The following is a 23,055-nucleotide window of genomic DNA, read 5'->3' as shown; positions in this document are numbered from 1 at the left end:
TAAAAAAACTCGAATAGCTCAGCTCTGGCACGGAATTTTGAAGCGAAATTTTCGCAGGATGATAGCCACAGATGTGCTGCACAAACTGAGCATAACTTCAGTGACGTATTTGACATGTTTGGACACGTAATTGTAAAGATAAAGACATCAAATTTTTGAACGAGCTCGAAATTTCTCAGAAAAACTCGAATAACTCAGCTCTGGCACGGAATTTCGAAGCGAAATTTTCGCGGGATGATAGCCACAGATGTGCTGCACAAACTGAGCATAACTTCAGTGACGTATTTGACATGTTTGGACACGAAATTGTAAAGATAAAGACATCAAATTTTGAACGAGCTCGAAATTTCTCAGAAAAACTCGAATAACTCAGCTCTGGCACGGAATTTTAAAGCCGAATTTTCGCAGGATGATAGCCACAGATGTGCTGCACAAACTGAGCATAACTTCAGTGACGTATTTGACATGTTTGGACACGAAATTGTAAAGATAAAGACATCAAATTTTGAACGAGCTCGAAATTTCTCAGAAAAACTCGAATAACTCAGCTCTGGCACGGAATTTTGAAGCCGAATTTTCGCAGGATGATAGCCACAGATGTGCTGCACAAACTGAGCATAGCTTCAGTGACGTTTTTGACATGTTTGGACACGTAATTGTAAAGATAAAGACATCAAATTTTTGAACGAGCTCGAAATTTCTTAAAAAAACTCGAATAGCTCAGCTCTGGCACGGAATTTTGAAGCGAAATTTTCGCAGGATGATAGCCACAGATGTGCTGCACAAACTGAGCATAACTTCAGTGACGTATTTGACATGTTTGGACACGTAATTGTAAAGATAAAGACATCAAATTTTTGAACGAGCTCGAAATTTCTTAAAAAAAACTCGAATAACTCAGCTCTGGCACGGAATTTCGAAGCGAAATTTTCGCGGGATGATAGCCACAGATGTGCTGCACAAACTGAGCATAACTTCAGTGACGTATTTGACATGTTTGGACACGAAATTGTAAAGATAAAGACATCAAATTTTGAACGAGCTCGAAATTTCTCAGAAAAACTCGAATAACTCAGCTCTGGCACGGAATTTTGAAGCCGAATTTTCGCAGGATGATAGCCACAGATGTGCTGCACAAACTGAGCATAACTTCAGTGACGTATTTGACATGTTTGGACACGAAATTGTAAAGATAAAGACATCAAATTTTGAACGAGCTCGAAATTTCTCAGAAAAACTCGAATAACTCAGCTCTGGCACGGAATTTTGAAGCCGAATTTTCGCAGGATGATAGCCACAGATGTGCTGCACAAACTGAGCATAACTTCAGTGACGTATTTGACATGTTTGGACACGAAATTGTAAAGATAAAGACATCAAATTTTGAACGAGCTCGAAATTTCTCAGAAAAACTCGAATAACTCAGCTCTGGCACGGAATTTTGAAGCCGAATTTTCGCAGGATGATAGCCACAGATGTGCTGCACAAACTGAGCATAGCTTCAGTGACGTTTTTGACATGTTTGGACACGTAATTGTAAAGATAAAGACATCAAATTTTTGAACGAGCTCGAAATTTCTTAAAAAAACTCGAATAGCTCAGCTCTGGCACGGAATTTTGAAGCGAAATTTTCGCAGGATGATAGCCACAGATGTGCTGCACAAACTGAGCATAACTTCAGTGACGTATTTGACATGTTTGGACACGTAATTGTAAAGATAAAGACATCAAATTTTTGAACGAGCTCGAAATTTCTTAAAAAAACTCGAATAACTCAGCTCTGGCACGGAATTTCGAAGCGAAATTTTCGCGGGATGATAGCCACAGATGTGCTGCACAAACTGAGCATAACTTCAGTGACGTATTTGACATGTTTGGACACGAAATTGTAAAGATAAAGACATCAAATTTTGAACGAGCTCGAAATTTCTCAGAAAAACTCGAATAACTCAGCTCTGGCACGGAATTTTGAAGCCGAATTTTCGCAGGATGATAGCCACAGATGTGCTGCACAAACTGAGCATAACTTCAGTGACGTATTTGACATGTTTGGACACGAAATTGTAAAGATAAAGACATCAAATTTTGAACGAGCTCGAAATTTCTCAGAAAAACTCGAATAACTCAGCTCTGGCACGGAATTTTGAAGCCGAATTTTCGCAGGATGATAGCCACAGATGTGCTGCACAAACTGAGCATAGCTTCAGTGACGTTTTTGACATGTTTGGACACGTAATTGTAAAGATAAAGACATCAAATTTTTGAACGAGCTCGAAATTTCTTAAAAAAACTCGAATAGCTCAGCTCTGGCACGGAATTTTGAAGCGAAATTTTCGCAGGATGATAGCCACAGATGTGCTGCACAAACTGAGCATAACTTCAGTGACGTATTTGACATGTTTGGACACGTAATTGTAAAGATAAAGACATCAAATTTTTGAACGAGCTCGAAATTTCTTAAAAAAACTCGAATAACTCAGCTCTGGCACGGAATTTTGAAGCCGAATTTTCGCAGGATGATAGCCACAGATGTGCTGCACAAACTGAGCATAACTTCAGTGACGTATTTGACATGTTTGGACACGAAATTGTAAAGATAAAGACATCAAATTTTTGAACGAGCTCGAAATTTCTTAAAAAAACTCGAATAGCTCAGCTCTGGCACGGAATTTTGAAGCGAAATTTTCGCAGGATGATAGCCACAGATGTGCTGCACAAACTGAGCATAACTTCAGTGACGTATTTGACATGTTTGGACACGTAATTGTAAAGATAAAGACATCAAATTTTTGAACGAGCTCGAAATTTCTTAAAAAAACTCGAATAACTCAGCTCTGGCACGGAATTTCGAAGCGAAATTTTCGCGGGATGATAGCCACAGATGTGCTGCACAAACTGAGCATAACTTCAGTGACGTATTTGACATGTTTGGACACGAAATTGTAAAGATAAAGACATCAAATTTTGAACGAGCTCGAAATTTCTCAGAAAAACTCGAATAACTCAGCTCTGGCACGGAATTTTGAAGCCGAATTTTCGCAGGATGATAGCCACAGATGTGCTGCACAAACTGAGCATAACTTCAGTGTCGTATTTGACATGTTTGGACACGAAATTGTAAAGATAAAGACATCAAATTTTGAACGAGCTCGAAATTTCTCAGAAAAACTCGAATAACTCAGCTCTGGCACGGAATTTTGAAGCCGAATTTTCGCAGGATGATAGCCACAGATGTGCTGCACAAACTGAGTATAACTTCAGTGACGTATTTGACATGTTTGGACACGTAATTGTAAAGATAAAGACATCAAATTTTTGAACGAGCTCGAAATTTCTTAAAAAAACTCGAATAACTCAGCTCTGGCACGGAATTTCGAAGCGAAATTTTCGCGGGATGATAGCCACTGATGTGCTGCACAAACTGAGCATAACTTCAGTGACGTATTTGACATGTTTGGACACGAAATTGTAAAGATAAAGACATCAAATTTTGAACGAGCTCGAAATTTCTTAAAAAAACTCGAATAACTCAGCTCTGGCACGGAATTTCGAAGCGAAATTTTCGCGGGATGATAGCCACAGATGTGCTGCACAAACTGAGCATAACTTCAGTGACGTATTTGACATGTTTGGACACGAAATTGTAAAGATAAAGACATCAAATTTTGAACGAGATCGAAATTTCTCAGAAAAACTCGAATAACTCAGCTCTGGCACGGAATTTTGAAGCCGAATTTTCGCAGGATGATAGCCACAGATGTGCTGCACAAACTGAGCATAACTTCAGTGACGTATTTGACATGTTTGGACACGTAATTGTAAAGATAAAGACATCAAATTTTTGAACGAGCTCGAAATTTCTTAAAAAAACTCGAATAGCTCAGCTCTGGCACGGAATTTTGAAGCGAAATTTTCGCAGGATGATAGCCACAGATGTGCTGCACAAACTGAGCATAACTTCAGTGACGTATTTGACATGTTTGGACACGAAATTGTAAAGATAAAGACATCAAATTTTGAACGAGCTCGAAATTTCTCAGAAAAACTCGAATAACTCAGCTCTGGCACGGAATTTTGAAGCGAAATTTTCGCGGGATGATAGCCACAGATGTGCTGCACAAACTGAGCATAGCTTCAGTGACGTTTTTGACATGTTTGGACACGTAATTGTAAAGATAAAGACATCAAATTTTTGAACGAGCTCGAAATTTCTTAAAAAAACTCGAATAGCTCAGCTCTGGCACGGAATTTTGAAGCGAAATTTTCGCAGGATGATAGCCACAGATGTGCTGCACAAACTGAGCATAACTTCAGTGACGTATTTGACATGTTTGGACACGTAATTGTAAAGATAAAGACATCAAATTTTTGAACGAGCTCGAAATTTCTCAGAAAAACTCGAATAACTCAGATCTGGCACGGAATTTCGAAGCGAAATTTTCGCGGGATGATAGCCACAGATGTGCTGCACAAACTGAGCATAACTTCAGTGACGTATTTGACATGTTTGGACACGAAATTGTAAAGATAAAGACATCAAATTTTGAACGAGCTCGAAATTTCTCAGAAAAACTCGAATAACTCAGCTCTGGCACGGAATTTTGAAGCCGAATTTTCGCAGGATGATAGCCACAGATGTGCTGCACAAACTGAGCATAGCTTCAGTGACGTTTTTGACATGTTTGGACACGTAATTGTAAAGATAAAGACATCAAATTTTTGAACGAGCTCGAAATTTCTTAAAAAAACTCGAATAGCTCAGCTCTGGCACGGAATTTTGAAGCGAAATTTTCGCAGGATGATAGCCACAGATGTGCTGCACAAACTGAGCATAACTTCAGTGACGTATTTGACATGTTTGGACACGTAATTGTAAAGATAAAGACATCAAATTTTTGAACGAGCTCGAAATTTCTTAAAAAAACTCGAATAGCTCAGCTCTGGCACGGAATTTTGAAGCGAAATTTTCGCAGGATGATAGCCACAGATGTGCTGCACAAACTGAGCATAACTTCAGTGACGTATTTGACATGTTTGGACACGAAATTGTAAAGATAAAGACATCAAATTTTGAACGAGCTCGAAATTTCTCAGAAAAACTCGAATAACTCAGCTCTGGCACGGAATTTTGAAGCGAAATTTTCGCGGGATGATAGCCACAGATGTGCTGCACAAACTGAGCATAGCTTCAGTGACGTTTTTGACATGTTTGGACACGTAATTGTAAAGATAAAGACATCAAATTTTTGAACGAGCTCGAAATTTCTTAAAAAAACTCGAATAGCTCAGCTCTGGCACGGAATTTTGAAGCGAAATTTTCGCAGGATGATAGCCACAGATGTGCTGCACAAACTGAGCATAACTTCAGTGACGTATTTGACATGTTTGGACACGTAATTGTAAAGATAAAGACATAAAATTTTTGAACGAGCTCGAAATTTCTCAGAAAAACTCGAATAACTCAGCTCTGGCACGGAATTTCGAAGCGAAATTTTCGCGGGATGATAGCCACAGATGTGCTGCACAAACTGAGCATAACTTCAGTGACGTATTTGACATGTTTGGACACGAAATTGTAAAGATAAAGACATCAAATTTTGAACGAGTTCGAAATTTCTCAGAAAAACTCGAATAACTCAGCTCTGGCACGGAATTTTGAAGCCGAATTTTCGCAGGATGATAGCCACAGATGTGCTGCACAAACTGAGCATAACTTCAGTGACGTATTTGACATGTTTGGACACGAAATTGTAAAGATAAAGACATCAAATTTTGAACGAGCTCGAAATTTCTCAGAAAAACTCGAATAACTCAGCTCTGGCACGGAATTTTGAAGCCGAATTTTCGCAGGATGATAGCCACAGATGTGCTGCACAAACTGAGCATAGCTTCAGTGACGTTTTTGATATGTTTGGACACGAAATTGTAAAGATAAAGACATCAAATTTTGAACGAGCTCGAAATTTCTCAGAAAAACTCGAATAACTCAGCTCTGGCACGGAATTTTGAAGCCGAATTTTCGCAGGATGATAGCCACAGATGTGCTGCACAAACTGAGCATAACTTCAGTGACGTATTTGACATGTTTGGACACGAAATTGTAAAGATAAAGACATCAAATTTTTGAACGAGCTCGAAATTTCTTAAAAAAACTCGAATAGCTCAGCTCTGGCACGGAATTTTGAAGCGAAATTTTCGCAGGATGATAGCCACAGATGTGCTGCACAAACTGAGCATAACTTCAGTGACGTATTTGACATGTTTGGACACGTAATTGTAAAGATAAAGACATCAAATTTTTGAACGAGCTCGAAATTTCTTAAAAAAACTCGAATAACTCAGCTCTGGCACGGAATTTCGAAGCGAAATTTTCGCGGGATGATAGCCACAGATGTGCTGCACAAACTGAGCATAACTTCAGTGACGTATTTGACATGTTTGGACACGAAATTGTAAAGATAAAGACATCAAATTTTGAACGAGCTCGAAATTTCTCAGAAAAACTCGAATAACTCAGCTCTGGCACGGAATTTTGAAGCCGAATTTTCGCAGGATGATAGCCACAGATGTGCTGCACAAACTGAGCATAACTTCAGTGTCGTATTTGACATGTTTGGACACGAAATTGTAAAGATAAAGACATCAAATTTTGAACGAGCTCGAAATTTCTCAGAAAAACTCGAATAACTCAGCTCTGGCACGGAATTTTGAAGCCGAATTTTCGCAGGATGATAGCCACAGATGTGCTGCACAAACTGAGCATAGCTTCAGTGACGTTTTCGATATGTTTGGACACGAAATTGTAAAGATAAAGACATCAAATTTTGAACGAGCTCGAAATTTCTCAGAAAAACTCGAATAACTCAGCTCTGGCACGGAATTTTGAAGCCGAATTTTCGCAGGATGATAGCCACAGATGTGCTGCACAAACTGAGCATAACTTCAGTGACGTATTTGACATGTTTGGACACGAAATTGTAAAGATAAAGACATCAAATTTTGAACGAGCTCGAAATTTCTCAGAAAAACTCGAATAACTCAGCTCTGGCACGGAATTTTGAAGCCGAATTTTCGCAGGATGATAGCCACAGATGTGCTGCACAAACTGAGCATAGCTTCAGTGACGTTTTTGACATGTTTGGACACGTAATTGTAAAGATAAAGACATCAAATTTTTGAACGAGCTCGAAATTTCTTAAAAAAACTCGAATAGCTCAGCTCTGGCACGGAATTTTGAAGCGAAATTTTCGCAGGATGATAGCCACAGATGTGCTGCACAAACTGAGCATAACTTCAGTGACGTATTTGACATGTTTGGACACGTAATTGTAAAGATAAAGACATCAAATTTTTGAACGAGCTCGAAATTTCTTAAAAAAACTCGAATAACTCAGCTCTGGCACGGAATTTCGAAGCGAAATTTTCGCGGGATGATAGCCACAGATGTGCTGCACAAACTGAGCATAACTTCAGTGACGTATTTGACATGTTTGGACACGAAATTGTAAAGATAAAGACATCAAATTTTGAACGAGCTCGAAATTTCTTAAAAAAACTCGAATAACTCAGCTCTGGCACGGAATTTCGAAGCGAAATTTTCGCGGGATGATAGCCACAGATGTGCTGCACAAACTGAGCATAACTTCAGTGACGTATTTGACATGTTTGGACACGAAATTGTAAAGATAAAGACATCAAATTTTGAACGAGCTCGAAATTTCTCAGAAAAACTCGAATAACTCAGCTCTGGCACGGAATTTTGAAGCCGAATTTTCGCAGGATGATAGCCACAGATGTGCTGCACAAACTGAGCATAACTTCAGTGACGTATTTGACATGTTTGGACACGTAATTGTAAAGATAAAGACATCAAATTTTTGAACGAGCTCGAAATTTCTTAAAAAAACTCGAATAGCTCAGCTCTGGCACGGAATTTTGAAGCGAAATTTTCGCAGGATGATAGCCACAGATGTGCTGCACAAACTGAGCATAACTTCAGTGACGTATTTGACATGTTTGGACACGAAATTGTAAAGATAAAGACATCAAATTTTGAACGAGCTCGAAATTTCTCAGAAAAACTCGAATAACTCAGCTCTGGCACGGAATTTTGAAGCGAAATTTTCGCGGGATGATAGCCACAGATGTGCTGCACAAACTGAGCATAGCTTCAGTGACGTTTTTGACATGTTTGGACACGTAATTGTAAAGATAAAGACATCAAATTTTTGAACGAGCTCGAAATTTCTTAAAAAAACTCGAATAGCTCAGCTCTGGCACGGAATTTTGAAGCGAAATTTTCGCAGGATGATAGCCACAGATGTGCTGCACAAACTGAGCATAACTTCAGTGACGTATTTGACATGTTTGGACACGTAATTGTAAAGATAAAGACATCAAATTTTTGAACGAGCTCGAAATTTCTCAGAAAAACTCGAATAACTCAGATCTGGCACGGAATTTCGAAGCGAAATTTTCGCGGGATGATAGCCACAGATGTGCTGCACAAACTGAGCATAACTTCAGTGACGTATTTGACATGTTTGGACACGAAATTGTAAAGATAAAGACATCAAATTTTGAACGAGCTCGAAATTTCTCAGAAAAACTCGAATAACTCAGCTCTGGCACGGAATTTTGAAGCCGAATTTTCGCAGGATGATAGCCACAGATGTGCTGCACAAACTGAGCATAGCTTCAGTGACGTTTTTGACATGTTTGGACACGTAATTGTAAAGATAAAGACATCAAATTTTTGAACGAGCTCGAAATTTCTTAAAAAAACTCGAATAGCTCAGCTCTGGCACGGAATTTTGAAGCGAAATTTTCGCAGGATGATAGCCACAGATGTGCTGCACAAACTGAGCATAACTTCAGTGACGTATTTGACATGTTTGGACACGTAATTGTAAAGATAAAGACATCAAATTTTTGAACGAGCTCGAAATTTCTTAAAAAAACTCGAATAGCTCAGCTCTGGCACGGAATTTTGAAGCGAAATTTTCGCAGGATGATAGCCACAGATGTGCTGCACAAACTGAGCATAACTTCAGTGACGTATTTGACATGTTTGGACACGTAATTGTAAAGATAAAGACATAAAATTTTTGAACGAGCTCGAAATTTCTCAGAAAAACTCGAATAACTCAGCTCTGGCACGGAATTTCGAAGCGAAATTTTCGCGGGATGATAGCCACAGATGTGCTGCACAAACTGAGCATAACTTCAGTGACGTATTTGACATGTTTGGACACGAAATTGTAAAGATAAAGACATCAAATTTTGAACGAGCTCGAAATTTCTCAGAAAAACTCGAATAACTCAGCTCTGGCACGGAATTTTGAAGCCGAATTTTCGCAGGATGATAGCCACAGATGTGCTGCACAAACTGAGCATAGCTTCAGTGACGTTTTTGACATGTTTGGACACGTAATTGTAAAGATAAAGACATCAAATTTTTGAACGAGCTCGAAATTTCTTAAAAAAACTCGAATAGCTCAGCTCTGGCACGGAATTTTGAAGCGAAATTTTCGCAGGATGATAGCCACAGATGTGCTGCACAAACTGAGCATAACTTCAGTGACGTATTTGACATGTTTGGACACGTAATTGTAAAGATAAAGACATCAAATTTTTGAACGAGCTCGAAATTTCTCAGAAAAACTCGAATAACTCAGCTCTGGCACGGAATTTCGAAGCGAAATTTTCGCGGGATGATAGCCACAGATGTGCTGCACAAACTGAGCATAACTTCAGTGACGTATTTGACATGTTTGGACACGAAATTGTAAAGATAAAGACATCAAATTTTGAACGAGCTCGAAATTTCTCAGAAAAACTCGAATAACTCAGCTCTGGCACGGAATTTTGAAGCCGAATTTTCGCAGGATGATAGCCACAGATGTGCTGCACAAACTGAGCATAGCTTCAGTGACGTTTTTGACATGTTTGGACACGAAATTGTAAAGATAAAGACATCAAATTTTTGAACGAGCTCGAAATTTCTTAAAAAAACTCGAATAGCTCAGCTCTGGCACGGAATTTTGAAGCGAAATTTTCGCAGGATGATAGCCACAGATGTGCTGCACAAACTGAGCATAACTTCAGTGACGTATTTGACATGTTTGGACACGTAATTGTAAAGATAAAGACATCAAATTTTTGAACGAGCTCGAAATTTCTTAAAAAAACTCGAATAACTCAGCTCTGGCACGGAATTTCGAAGCGAAATTTTCGCGGGATGATAGCCACAGATGTGCTGCACAAACTGAGCATAACTTCAGTGACGTATTTGACATGTTTGGACACGAAATTGTAAAGATAAAGACATCAAATTTTGAACGAGCTCGAAATTTCTCAGAAAAACTCGAATAACTCAGCTCTGGCACGGAATTTTGAAGCCGAATTTTCGCAGGATGATAGCCACAGATGTGCTGCACAAACTGAGCATAACTTCAGTGACGTATTTGACATGTTTGGACACGAAATTGTAAAGATAAAGACATCAAATTTTGAACGAGCTCGAAATTTCTCAGAAAAACTCGAATAACTCAGCTCTGGCACGGAATTTTGAAGCCGAATTTTCGCAGGATGATAGCCACAGATGTGCTGCACAAACTGAGCATAGCTTCAGTGACGTTTTTGACATGTTTGGACACGTAATTGTAAAGATAAAGACATCAAATTTTTGAACGAGCTCGAAATTTCTTAAAAAAACTCGAATAGCTCAGCTCTGGCACGGAATTTTGAAGCGAAATTTTCGCAGGATGATAGCCACAGATGTGCTGCACAAACTGAGCATAACTTCAGTGACGTATTTGACATGTTTGGACACGAAATTGTAAAGATAAAGACATCAAATTTTGAACGAGCTCGAAATTTCTCAGAAAAACTCGAATAACTCAGCTCTGGCACGGAATTTTGAAGCGAAATTTTCGCGGGATGATAGCCACAGATGTGCTGCACAAACTGAGCATAGCTTCAGTGACGTTTTTGACATGTTTGGACACGTAATTGTAAAGATAAAGACATCAAATTTTTGAACGAGCTCGAAATTTCTTAAAAAAACTCGAATAGCTCAGCTCTGGCACGGAATTTTGAAGCCGAATTTTCGCAGGATGATAGCCACAGATGTGCTGCACAAACTGAGCATAACTTCAGTGACGTATTTGACATGTTTGGACACGAAATTGTAAAGATAAAGACATCAAATTTTGAACGAGCTCGAAATTTCTCAGAAAAACTCGAATAACTCAGCTCTGGCACGGAATTTTGAAGCCGAATTTTCGCAGGATGATAGCCACAGATGTGCTGCACAAACTGAGCATAGCTTCAGTGACGTTTTTGACATGTTTGGACACGTAATTGTAAAGATAAAGACATCAAATTTTTGAACGAGCTCGAAATTTCTTAAAAAAACTCGAATAGCTCAGCTCTGGCACGGAATTTTGAAGCGAAATTTTCGCAGGATGATAGCCACAGATGTGCTGCACAAACTGAGCATAACTTCAGTGACGTATTTGACATGTTTGGACACGTAATTGTAAAGATAAAGACATCAAATTTTTGAACGAGCTCGAAATTTCTTAAAAAAACTCGAATAGCTCAGCTCTGGCACGGAATTTTGAAGCGAAATTTTCGCAGGATGATAGCCACAGATGTGCTGCACAAACTGAGCATAACTTCAGTGACGTATTTGACATGTTTGGACACGAAATTGTAAAGATAAAGACATCAAATTTTGAACGAGCTCGAAATTTCTCAGAAAAACTCGAATAACTCAGCTCTGGCACGGAATTTTGAAGCGAAATTTTCGCGGGATGATAGCCACAGATGTGCTGCACAAACTGAGCATAGCTTCAGTGACGTATTTGACATGTTTGGACACGTAATTGTAAACATAAAGACATCAAATTTTTGAACGAGCTCGAAATTTCTTAAAAAAACTCGAATAGCTCAGCTCTGGCACGGAATTTTGAAGCGAAATTTTCGCAGGATGATAGCCACAGATGTGCTGCACAAACTGAGCATCACTTCAGTGACGTATTTGACATGTTTGGACACGTAATTGTAAAGATAAAGACATCAAATTTTTGAACGAGCTCGAAATTTCTCAGAAAAACTCGAATAACTCAGCTCTGGCACGGAATTTCGAAGCGAAATTTTCGCGGGATGATAGCCACAGATGTGCTGCACAAACTGAGCATAACTTCAGTGACGTATTTGACATGTTTGGACACGAAATTGTAAAGATAAAGACATCAAATTTTGAACGAGCTCGAAATTTCTCAGAAAAACTCGAATAACTCAGCTCTGGCACGGAATTTTGAAGCCGAATTTTCGCAGGATGATAGCCACAGATGTGCTGCACAAACTGAGCATAACTTCAGTGACGTATTTGACATGTTTGGACACGAAATTGTAAAGATAAAGACATCAAATTTTGAACGAGCTCGAAATTTCTCAGAAAAACTCGAATAACTCAGCTCTGGCACGGAATTTTGAAGCCGAATTTTCGCAGGATGATAGCCACAGATGTGCTGCACAAACTGAGCATAGCTTCAGTGACGTTTTTGACATGTTTGGACACGTAATTGTAAAGATAAAGACATCAAATTTTTGAACGAGCTCGAAATTTCTTAAAAAAACTCGAATAGCTCAGCTCTGGCACGGAATTTTGAAGCGAAATTTTCGCAGGATGATAGCCACAGATGTGCTGCACAAACTGAGCATAACTTCAGTGACGTATTTGACATGTTTGGACACGTAATTGTAAAGATAAAGACATCAAATTTTTGAACGAGCTCGAAATTTCTTAAAAAACTCGAATAACTCAGCTCTGGCACGGAATTTCGAAGCAAAATTTTCGCGGGATGATAGCCACAGATGTGCTGCACAAACTGAGCATAACTTCAGTGACGTATTTGACATGTTTGGACACGAAATTGTAAAGATAAAGACATCAAATTTTGAACGAGCTCGAAATTTCTCAGAAAAACTCGAATAACTCAGCTCTGGCACGGAATTTTGAAGCCGAATTTTCGCAGGATGATAGCCACAGATGTGCTGCACAAACTGAGCATAACTTCAGTGACGTATTTGACATGTTTGGACACGAAATTGTAAAGATAAAGACATCAAATTTTGAACGAGCTCGAAATTTCTCAGAAAAACTCGAATAACTCAGCTCTGGCACGGAATTTTGAAGCCGAATTTTCGCAGGATGATAGCCACAGATGTGCTGCACAAACTGAGCATAGCTTCAGTGACGTTTTTGACATGTTTGGACACGTAATTGTAAAGATAAAGACATCAAATTTTTGAACGAGCTCGAAATTTCTTAAAAAAACTCGAATAGCTCAGCTCTGGCACGGAATTTTGAAGCGAAATTTTCGCAGGATGATAGCCACAGATGTGCTGCACAAACTGAGCATAACTTCAGTGACGTATTTGACATGTTTGGACACGTAATTGTAAAGATAAAGACATCAAATTTTTGAACGAGCTCGAAATTTCTCAGAAAAACTCGAATAACTCAGCTCTGGCACGGAATTTCGAAGCGAAATTTTCGCGGGATGATAGCCACAGATGTGCTGCACAAACTGAGCATAACTTCAGTGACGTATTTGACATGTTTGGACACGAAATTGTAAAGATAAAGACATCAAATTTTGAACGAGCTCGAAATTTCTCAGAAAAACTCGAATAACTCAGCTCTGGCACGGAATTTTGAAGCCGAATTTTCGCAGGATGATAGCCACAGATGTGCTGCACAAACTGAGCATAGCTTCAGTGACGTTTTTGACATGTTTGGACACGTAATTGTAAAGATAAAGACATCAAATTTTTGAACGAGCTCGAAATTTCTTAAAAAAACTCGAATAGCTCAGCTCTGGCACGGAATTTTGAAGCGAAATTTTCGCAGGATGATAGCCACAGATGTGCTGCACAAACTGAGCATAACTTCAGTGACGTATTTGACATGTTTGGACACGTAATTGTAAAGATAAAGACATCAAATTTTTGAACGAGCTCGAAATTCCTTAAAAAAAACTCGAATAGCTCAGCTCTGGCACGGAATTTTGAAGCGAAATTTTCGCAGGATGATAGCCACAGATGTGCTGCACAAACTGAGCATAACTTCAGTGACGTATTTGACATGTTTGGACACGAAATTGTAAAGATAAAGACATCAAATTTTGAACGAGCTCGAAATTTCTCAGAAAAACTCGAATAACTCAGCTCTGGCACGGAATTTTGAAGCGAAATTTTCGCGGGATGATAGCCACAGATGTGCTGCACAAACTGAGCATAGCTTCAGTGACGTTTTTGACATGTTTGGACACGTAATTGTAAAGATAAAGACATCAAATTTTTGAACGAGCTCGAAATTTCTTAAAAAAACTCGAATAGCTCAGCTCTGGCACGGAATTTTGAAGCGAAATTTTCGCAGGATGATAGCCACAGATGTGCTGCACAAACTGAGCATAACTTCAGTGACGTATTTGACATGTTTGGACACGTAATTGTAAAGATAAAGACATCAAATTTTTGAACGAGCTCGAAATTTCTCAGAAAAACTCGAATAACTCAGCTCTGGCACGGAATTTCGAAGCGAAATTTTCGCGGGATGATAGCCACAGATGTGCTGCACAAACTGAGCATAACTTCAGTGACGTATTTGACATGTTTGGACACGAAATTGTAAAGATAAAGACATCAAATTTTGAACGAGCTCGAAATTTCTCAGAAAAACTCGAATAACTCAGCTCTGGCACGGAATTTTGAAGCCGAATTTTCGCAGGATGATAGCCACAGATGTGCTGCACAAACTGAGCATAACTTCAGTGACGTATTTGACATGTTTGGACACGAAATTGTAAAGATAAAGACATCAAATTTTGAACGAGCTCGAAATTTCTCAGAAAAACTCGAATAACTCAGCTCTGGCACGGAATTTTGAAGCCGAATTTTCGCAGGATGATAGCCACAGATGTGCTGCACAAACTGAGCATAGCTTCAGTGACGTTTTTGACATGTTTGGACACGTAATTGTAAAGATAAAGACATCAAATTTTTGAACGAGCTCGAAATTTCTTAAAAAAAACTCGAATAGCTCAGCTCTGGCACGGAATTTTGAAGCGAAATTTTCGCAGGATGATAGCCACAGATGTGCTGCACAAACTGAGCATAACTTCAGTGACGTATTTGACATGTTTGGACACGTAATTGTAAAGATAAAGACATCAAATTTTTGAACGAGCTCGAAATTTCTTAAAAAAACTCGAATAACTCAGCTCTGGCACGGAATTTCGAAGCGAAATTTTCGCGGGATGATAGCCACAGATGTGCTGCACAAACTGAGCATAACTTCAGTGACGTATTTGACATGTTTGGACACGAAATTGTAAAGATAAAGACATCAAATTTTGAACGAGCTCGAAATTTCTCAGAAAAACTCGAATAACTCAGCTCTGGCACGGAATTTTGAAGCCGAATTTTCGCAGGATGATAGCCACAGATGTGCTGCACAAACTGAGCATAACTTCAGTGACGTATTTGACATGTTTGGACACGAAATTGTAAAGATAAAGACATCAAATTTTGAACGAGCTCGAAATTTCTCAGAAAAACTCGAATAACTCAGCTCTGGCACGGAATTTTGAAGCCGAATTTTCGCAGGATGATAGCCACAGATGTGCTGCACAAACTGAGCATAACTTCAGTGACGTATTTGACATGTTTGGACACGAAATTGTAAAGATAAAGACATCAAATTTTGAACGAGCTCGAAATTTCTCAGAAAAACTCGAATAACTCAGCTCTGGCACGGAATTTTGAAGCCGAATTTTCGCAGGATGATAGCCACAGATGTGCTGCACAAACTGAGCATAGCTTCAGTGACGTTTTTGACATGTTTGGACACGTAATTGTAAAGATAAAGACATCAAATTTTTGAACGAGCTCGAAATTTCTTAAAAAAACTCGAATAGCTCAGCTCTGGCACGGAATTTTGAAGCGAAATTTTCGCAGGATGATAGCCACAGATGTGCTGCACAAACTGAGCATAACTTCAGTGACGTATTTGACATGTTTGGACACGTAATTGTAAAGATAAAGACATCAAATTTTTGAACGAGCTCGAAATTTCTTAAAAAAACTCGAATAACTCAGCTCTGGCACGGAATTTCGAAGCGAAATTTTCGCGGGATGATAGCCACAGATGTGCTGCACAAACTGAGCATAACTTCAGTGACGTATTTGACATGTTTGGACACGAAATTGTAAAGATAAAGACATCAAATTTTGAACGAGCTCGAAATTTCTCAGAAAAACTCGAATAACTCAGCTCTGGCACGGAATTTTGAAGCCGAATTTTCGCAGGATGATAGCCACAGATGTGCTGCACAAACTGAGCATAACTTCAGTGACGTATTTGACATGTTTGGACACGAAATTGTAAAGATAAAGACATCAAATTTTGAACGAGCTCGAAATTTCTCAGAAAAACTCGAATAACTCAGCTCTGGCACGGAATTTTGAAGCCGAATTTTCGCAGGATGATAGCCACAGATGTGCTGCACAAACTGAGCATAACTTCAGTGACGTATTTGACATGTTTGGACACGAAATTGTAAAGATAAAGACATCAAATTTTTGAACGAGCTCGAAATTTCTCAGAAAAACTCGAATAACTCAGCTCTGGCACGGAATTTTGAAGCCGAATTTTCGCAGGATGATAGCCACAGATGTGCTGCACAAACTGAGCATAACTTCAGTGACGTATTTGACATGTTTGGACACGAAATTGTAAAGATAAAGACATCAAATTTTTGAACGAGCTCGAAATTTCTCAGAAAAACTCGAATAACTCAGCTCTGGCACGGAATTTCGAAGCGAAATTTTCGCGGGATGATAGCCACAGATGTGCTGCACAAACTGAGCATAACTTCAGTGACGTATTTGACATGTTTGGACACGAAATTGTAAAGATAAAGACATCAAATTTTGAACGAGCTCGAAATTTCTCAGAAAAACTCGAATAACTCAGCTCTGGCACGGAATTTTGAAGCCGAATTTTCGCAGGATGATAGCCACAGATGTGCTGCACAAACTGAGCATAACTTCAGTGACGTATTTGACATGTTTGGACACGTAATTGTAAAGATAAAGACATCAAATTTTTAAACGAGCTCGAAATTTCTTAAAAAACTCGAATAGCTCAGCTCTGGCACGGAATTTTGAAGCGAAATTTTCGCAGGATGATAGCCACAGATGTGCTGCACAAACTGAGCATAACTTCAGTGACGTATTTGACATGTTTGGACACGAAATTGTAAAGATAAAGACATCAAATTTTTGAACGAGCTCGAAATTTCTCAGAAAAACTCGAATAACTCAGCTCTGGCACGGAATTTCGAAGCGAAATTTTCGCGGGATGATAGCCACAGATGTGCTGCACAAACTGAGCATAACTTCAGTGACGTATTTGACATGTTTGGACACGAAATTGTAAAGATAAAGACATCAAATTTTGAACGAGCTCGAAATTTCTCAGAAAAACTCGAATAACTCAGCTCTGGCACGGAATTTTGAAGCCGAATTTTCGCAGGATGATAGCCACAGATGTGCTGCACAAACTGAGCATAACTTCAGTGACGTATTTGACATGTTTGGACACGTAATTGTAAAGATAAGGACATCAAATTTTTAAACGAGTTCGAAATTTCTCAGAAAAATTAGAATAACTCAGCTCTGGCACGGAATTTTGAAGCGAAATTTTCGCAGGATGATAGCCACAGATGTGCTGCACAAACTGAGCATAACTTCAGTAACGTACCGTCATCCGGGGCGAAATTGTGCCAAAAAAGCATATATTTTTTTTCTTTAGCTCAGTATACACACAATTTAGGAACTAAGTTGATTTCAAACCTGTCAACAGAGGTGGTATAAACCGCAGCGCAGACCAAAAGACACACATTCTTAAACAACACAACACTCGCCATGCAGTGTGTGTTCGCCCACAAATTCCCTTCGGTGTCTCTTTTGCTAAACACGCTCTTTCGTGTTTTACGCGCACCAGGAAAAGGCAGCCGCAAACGCAGAGTGATAAATTTGCTGCATGCTTTACTACACCAAGAGCCGCACTCTGCGCGGCTGGATTGTACACCCTGCGCTGGGTCAGTTGAAGTGGTGTGATTGAAAAAAACATTTTTACTGTTGCGTCGCCTGATCCGTACTAACTTAACATAGACCATATTAGTTGTTCAGTGCAGCGTGTATTTTCACTTTTAAAAGGGCAGAAAATTTGTAAATACAAAACAATTTTTTTGCGTTAATTCCGCACGGAGTGTGGCAAAGGACAGCACCAAGTGCTGTTTGGATGGTCACTCACTGGGCGATTTTCACCGAGTGCTGTCGATCGCTCCCACTCCGCTTTCGCTCGTACGCTGTGTGCATATTAGCTGTAGAGGTGTGTTGCCGAATCGCTCTGTGCGACAAGGCATAATATTGGAACATTGGGCGCATAGTGTGAGCGAATGACAGCCCTGCCTGTCAATATATACTAAATTGTTCAATTAACAACTACCGTAGACATGGTTTAGTTACAATGAAACCTAATTTTACTGGCAGTGCATGAACTTTGGCACAATCTCACCCCTTCTGGGGGGTGACATTGTGCCAAAAACTTAAAGTTAGGCTAAAAACCTAAACAGTGAACATTAGCATGTTTATAAACAATACACATAAATATCAGTATAAAGTAGTTCATATGCGGCCGTCCATGAACTAAGTGGACTATTAGGGGCAGGGGGTCGGCCAAAAACAACGCATCATACAAAAAGTAGGAACGAAAATAACCCGGAGAGCTGTGAAATAACTAAAAACGAGTTCGTTGTCAATGGACAGCCTTTATGTAGCCAGTATCGTTTCTAGGGTTAACAAGGGGGAGATATATGAAGGGGTGTATCCTAAGGTGGCATACCCATTTGATCATTTAACAAAAGTAACCATTACTTCCTTACCTCCTTAAAACTGGCAGTTTATACACGATATAATATATTCGTCTTATATTAGAGTGTTTATTCCAAGTATCTGAAATTTCCAGAGAAAAAGTAAAAATTAGTTTAAATTATTTAGCAGACCTATGATGCTGTTTGCTCCAAAATTGATGATGCAATCTAATCTGTCAAAATATTGTGCTCAATAGTAAAGAATGTGAGTGTGCTGGTGTATACTGACGTGTTTTTGTTGTGTATGTGAAATCCACAAATTGCATCGATCATTATGGCTTGGCACAATCTCACCCCCATGAAGCTCGAAAAGTACAAAGTTTCGAAAAATAATATTTTCGTAATCAAAACTAATCCAACGCATAATAACCTTTCAATGCATTATAAATGATTAGTTTATACACCTTCAAAATAGCAAGTTGATGCGATTTCCTGTTCGGGTTGGTTTATGCGGGATATTTTTCACAAGCGTTATTTCCGCGTATTTTTGATCGCGAACTTTGAAGCCCTGTTTAGGCTAAATAGTTCGCTAATATTATCTGTGTTCCATTCTAAGTTATAATAAATGTTATGTTCATCATCATTTTGAATTTAGGTCACCAGGTTCTATAGATATAATAAATTTTCACAAATAAACATTTTTGGTTTTTGGCACAATCTCACCCCCGTGGCACAATCTCACCCCGGTTGGCGGTATTTGACATGTTTGGACACGTAATTGTAAAGATAGACATCAAATATTTGAACGAGCTCGAAATTTCTTAGAAAAACTCGAATAACTCAGCTCTGGCACGGAATTTTGAAGCGAAATTTTCGCAGGATGATAGCCACAGATGTGCTACACAAACTGAGCATAACTTCAGTGACATATTAGACATGTTTGGACACGAAATTGTAAAGATAAAGACATCAAATTTTTGAACGAGCTCGAAATTTCTTAGAAAAACTCGAATAACTCTGCTCTGGCACGGAATTTTGAAGCGAAATTTCCGCAGGATGATAGCCACAGATGTGCTGCACAAACTGAGCATGACTTCAGTGACGTATTTGACATGTTTGGACACGAAATTGTAAAGATAAAGGCATCAAAGTTTTGAACGAGTTCGAAATTTCTCAGAAAAACTCGAATAACTCAGCTCTGGCACGGAATTTTGAAGTGAAATTTTCGCAGGATGATAGCCACAGATGTGCTGCACAAACTGAGCATAACTTCAGTGACGTATTAGACATGTTTGGACACGAAATTGTAAAGATAAAGACATCAAATTTTTGAACGAGCTCGAAATTTCTTATAAAAACCCGAATAACACAGCTCTGGCACGGAATTTTGAAGCGAAATTTTCGCAGGATGATAGCCACAGATGTGCTGCACAAACTGAGCATAACTTCAGTGACGTATTTGACATGTTTGGACACGTAATTGTAAAGATAAAGGCATCAGATTTTTGAACGAGTTCGAAATTTCTCAGAAAAACTCGAATAACTCAGCTCTGGCACGGAATTTTGAAGCGAAATTTTCGCAGGATGATAGCCACAGATGTGCTGCACAAACTGAGCATAACTTCAGTGACGTATTTGACATGTTTGGACACGAAATTGTAAAGATAAAGACATCAAATTTTGAACGAGCTCGAAATTTCTCAGAAAAACTCGAATAACTCAGCTCTGGCACGGAATTTTGAAGCGAAATTTTCGCAGGATGATAGCCACAGATGTGCTGCACAAACTGAGCATAGCTTCAGTGACGTTTTTGACATGTTTGGACACGTAATTGTAAAGATAAAGACATCAAATTTTTGAACGAGCTCGAAATTTCTTAAAAAAACTCGAATAGCTCAGCTCTGGCACGGAATTTTGAAGCGAAATTTTCGCAGGATGATAGCCACAGATGTGCTGCACAAACTGAGCATAACTTCAGTGACGTATTTGACATGTTTGGACACGTAATTGTAAAGATAAAGACATCAAATTTTTGAACGAGCTCGAAATTTCTCAGAAAAACTCGAATAACTCAGCTCTGGCACGGAATTTCGAAGCGAAATTTTCGCGGGATGATAGCCACAGATGTGCTGCACAAACTGAGCATAACTTCAGTGACGTATTTGACATGTTTGGACACGAAATTGTAAAGATAAAGACATCAAATTTTGAACGAGCTCGAAATTTCTCAGAAAAACTCGAATAACTCAGCTCTGGCACGGAATTTTGAAGCCGAATTTTCGCAGGATGATAGCCACAGATGTGCTGCACAAACTGAGCATAACTTCAGTGACGTATTTGACATGTTTGGACACGAAATTGTAAAGATAAAGACATCAAATTTTGAACGAGCTCGAAATTTCTCAGAAAAACTCGAATAACTCAGCTCTGGCACGGAATTTTGAAGCCGAATTTTCGCAGGATGATAGCCACAGATGTGCTGCACAAACTGAGCATAGCTTCAGTGACGTTTTTGACATGTTTGGACACGTAATTGTAAAGATAAAGACATCAAATTTTTGAACGAGCTCGAAATTTCTTAAAAAACTCGAATAGCTCAGCTCTGGCACGGAATTTTGAAGCGAAATTTTCGCAGGATGATAGCCACAGATGTGCTGCACAAACTGAGCATAACTTCAGTGACGTATTTGACATGTTTGGACACGAAATTGTAAAGATAAAGACATCAAATTTTGAACGAGCTCGAAATTTCTCAGAAAAACTCGAATAACTCAGCTCTGGCACGGAATTTTGAAGCCGAATTTTCGCAGGATGATAGCCACAGATGTGCTGCACAAACTGAGCATAACTTCAGTGACGTATTTGACATGTTTGGACACGAAATTGTAAAGATAAAGACATCAAATTTTGAACGAGCTCGAAATTTCTCAGAAAAACTCGAATAGCTCAGCTCTGGCACGGAATTTTGAAGCGAAATTTTCGCAGGATGATAGCCACAGATGTGCTGCACAAACTGAGCATAACTTCAGTGACGTATTTGACATGTTTGGACACGAAATTGTAAAGATAAAGACATCAAATTTTGAACGAGCTCGAAATTTCTCAGAAAAACTCGAATAACTCAGCTCTGGCACGGAATTTCGAAGCGAAATTTTCGCGGGATGATAGCCACAGATGTGCTGCACAAACTGAGCATAACTTCAGTGACGTATTTGACATGTTTGGACACGAAATTGTAAAGATAAAGACATCAAATTTTGAACGAGCTCGAAATTTCTCAGAAAAACTCGAATAACTCAGCTCTGGCACGGAATTTTGAAGCCGAATTTTCGCAGGATGATAGCCACAGATGTGCTGCACAAACTGAGCATAACTTCAGTGACGTATTTGACATGTTTGGACACGAAATTGTAAAGATAAAGACATCAAATTTTGAACGAGCTCGAAATTTCTCAGAAAAACTCGAATAACTCAGCTCTGGCACGGAATTTTGAAGCCGAATTTTCGCAGGATGATAGCCACAGATGTGCTGCACAAACTGAGCATAGCTTCAGTGACGTTTTTGACATGTTTGGACACGTAATTGTAAAGATAAAGACATCAAATTTTTGAACGAGCTCGAAATTTCTTAAAAAAACTCGAATAGCTCAGCTCTGGCACGGAATTTTGAAGCGAAATTTTCGCAGGATGATAGCCACAGATGTGCTGCACAAACTGAGCATAACTTCAGTGACGTATTTGACATGTTTGGACACGTAATTGTAAAGATAAAGACATCAAATTTTTGAACGAGCTCGAAATTTCTCAGAAAAACTCGAATAACTCAGCTCTGGCACGGAATTTCGAAGCGAAATTTTCGCGGGATGATAGCCACAGATGTGCTGCACAAACTGAGCATAACTTCAGTGACGTATTTGACATGTTTGGACACGAAATTGTAAAGATAAAGACATCAAATTTTGAACGAGCTCGAAATTTCTCAGAAAAACTCGAATAACTCAGCTCTGGCACGGAATTTTGAAGCCGAATTTTCGCAGGATGATAGCCACAGATGTGCTGCACAAACTGAGCATAACTTCAGTGACGTATTTGACATGTTTGG

This window comes from Sabethes cyaneus, chromosome 3 (assembly GCF_943734655.1).
Source record: "Sabethes cyaneus chromosome 3, idSabCyanKW18_F2, whole genome shotgun sequence".
NCBI lineage: Eukaryota > Metazoa > Arthropoda > Insecta > Diptera > Culicidae > Sabethes > Sabethes cyaneus.
The sequence above is the reverse complement of the archived record's forward strand: the minus strand, read 5'-3'. Positions refer to the sequence as shown.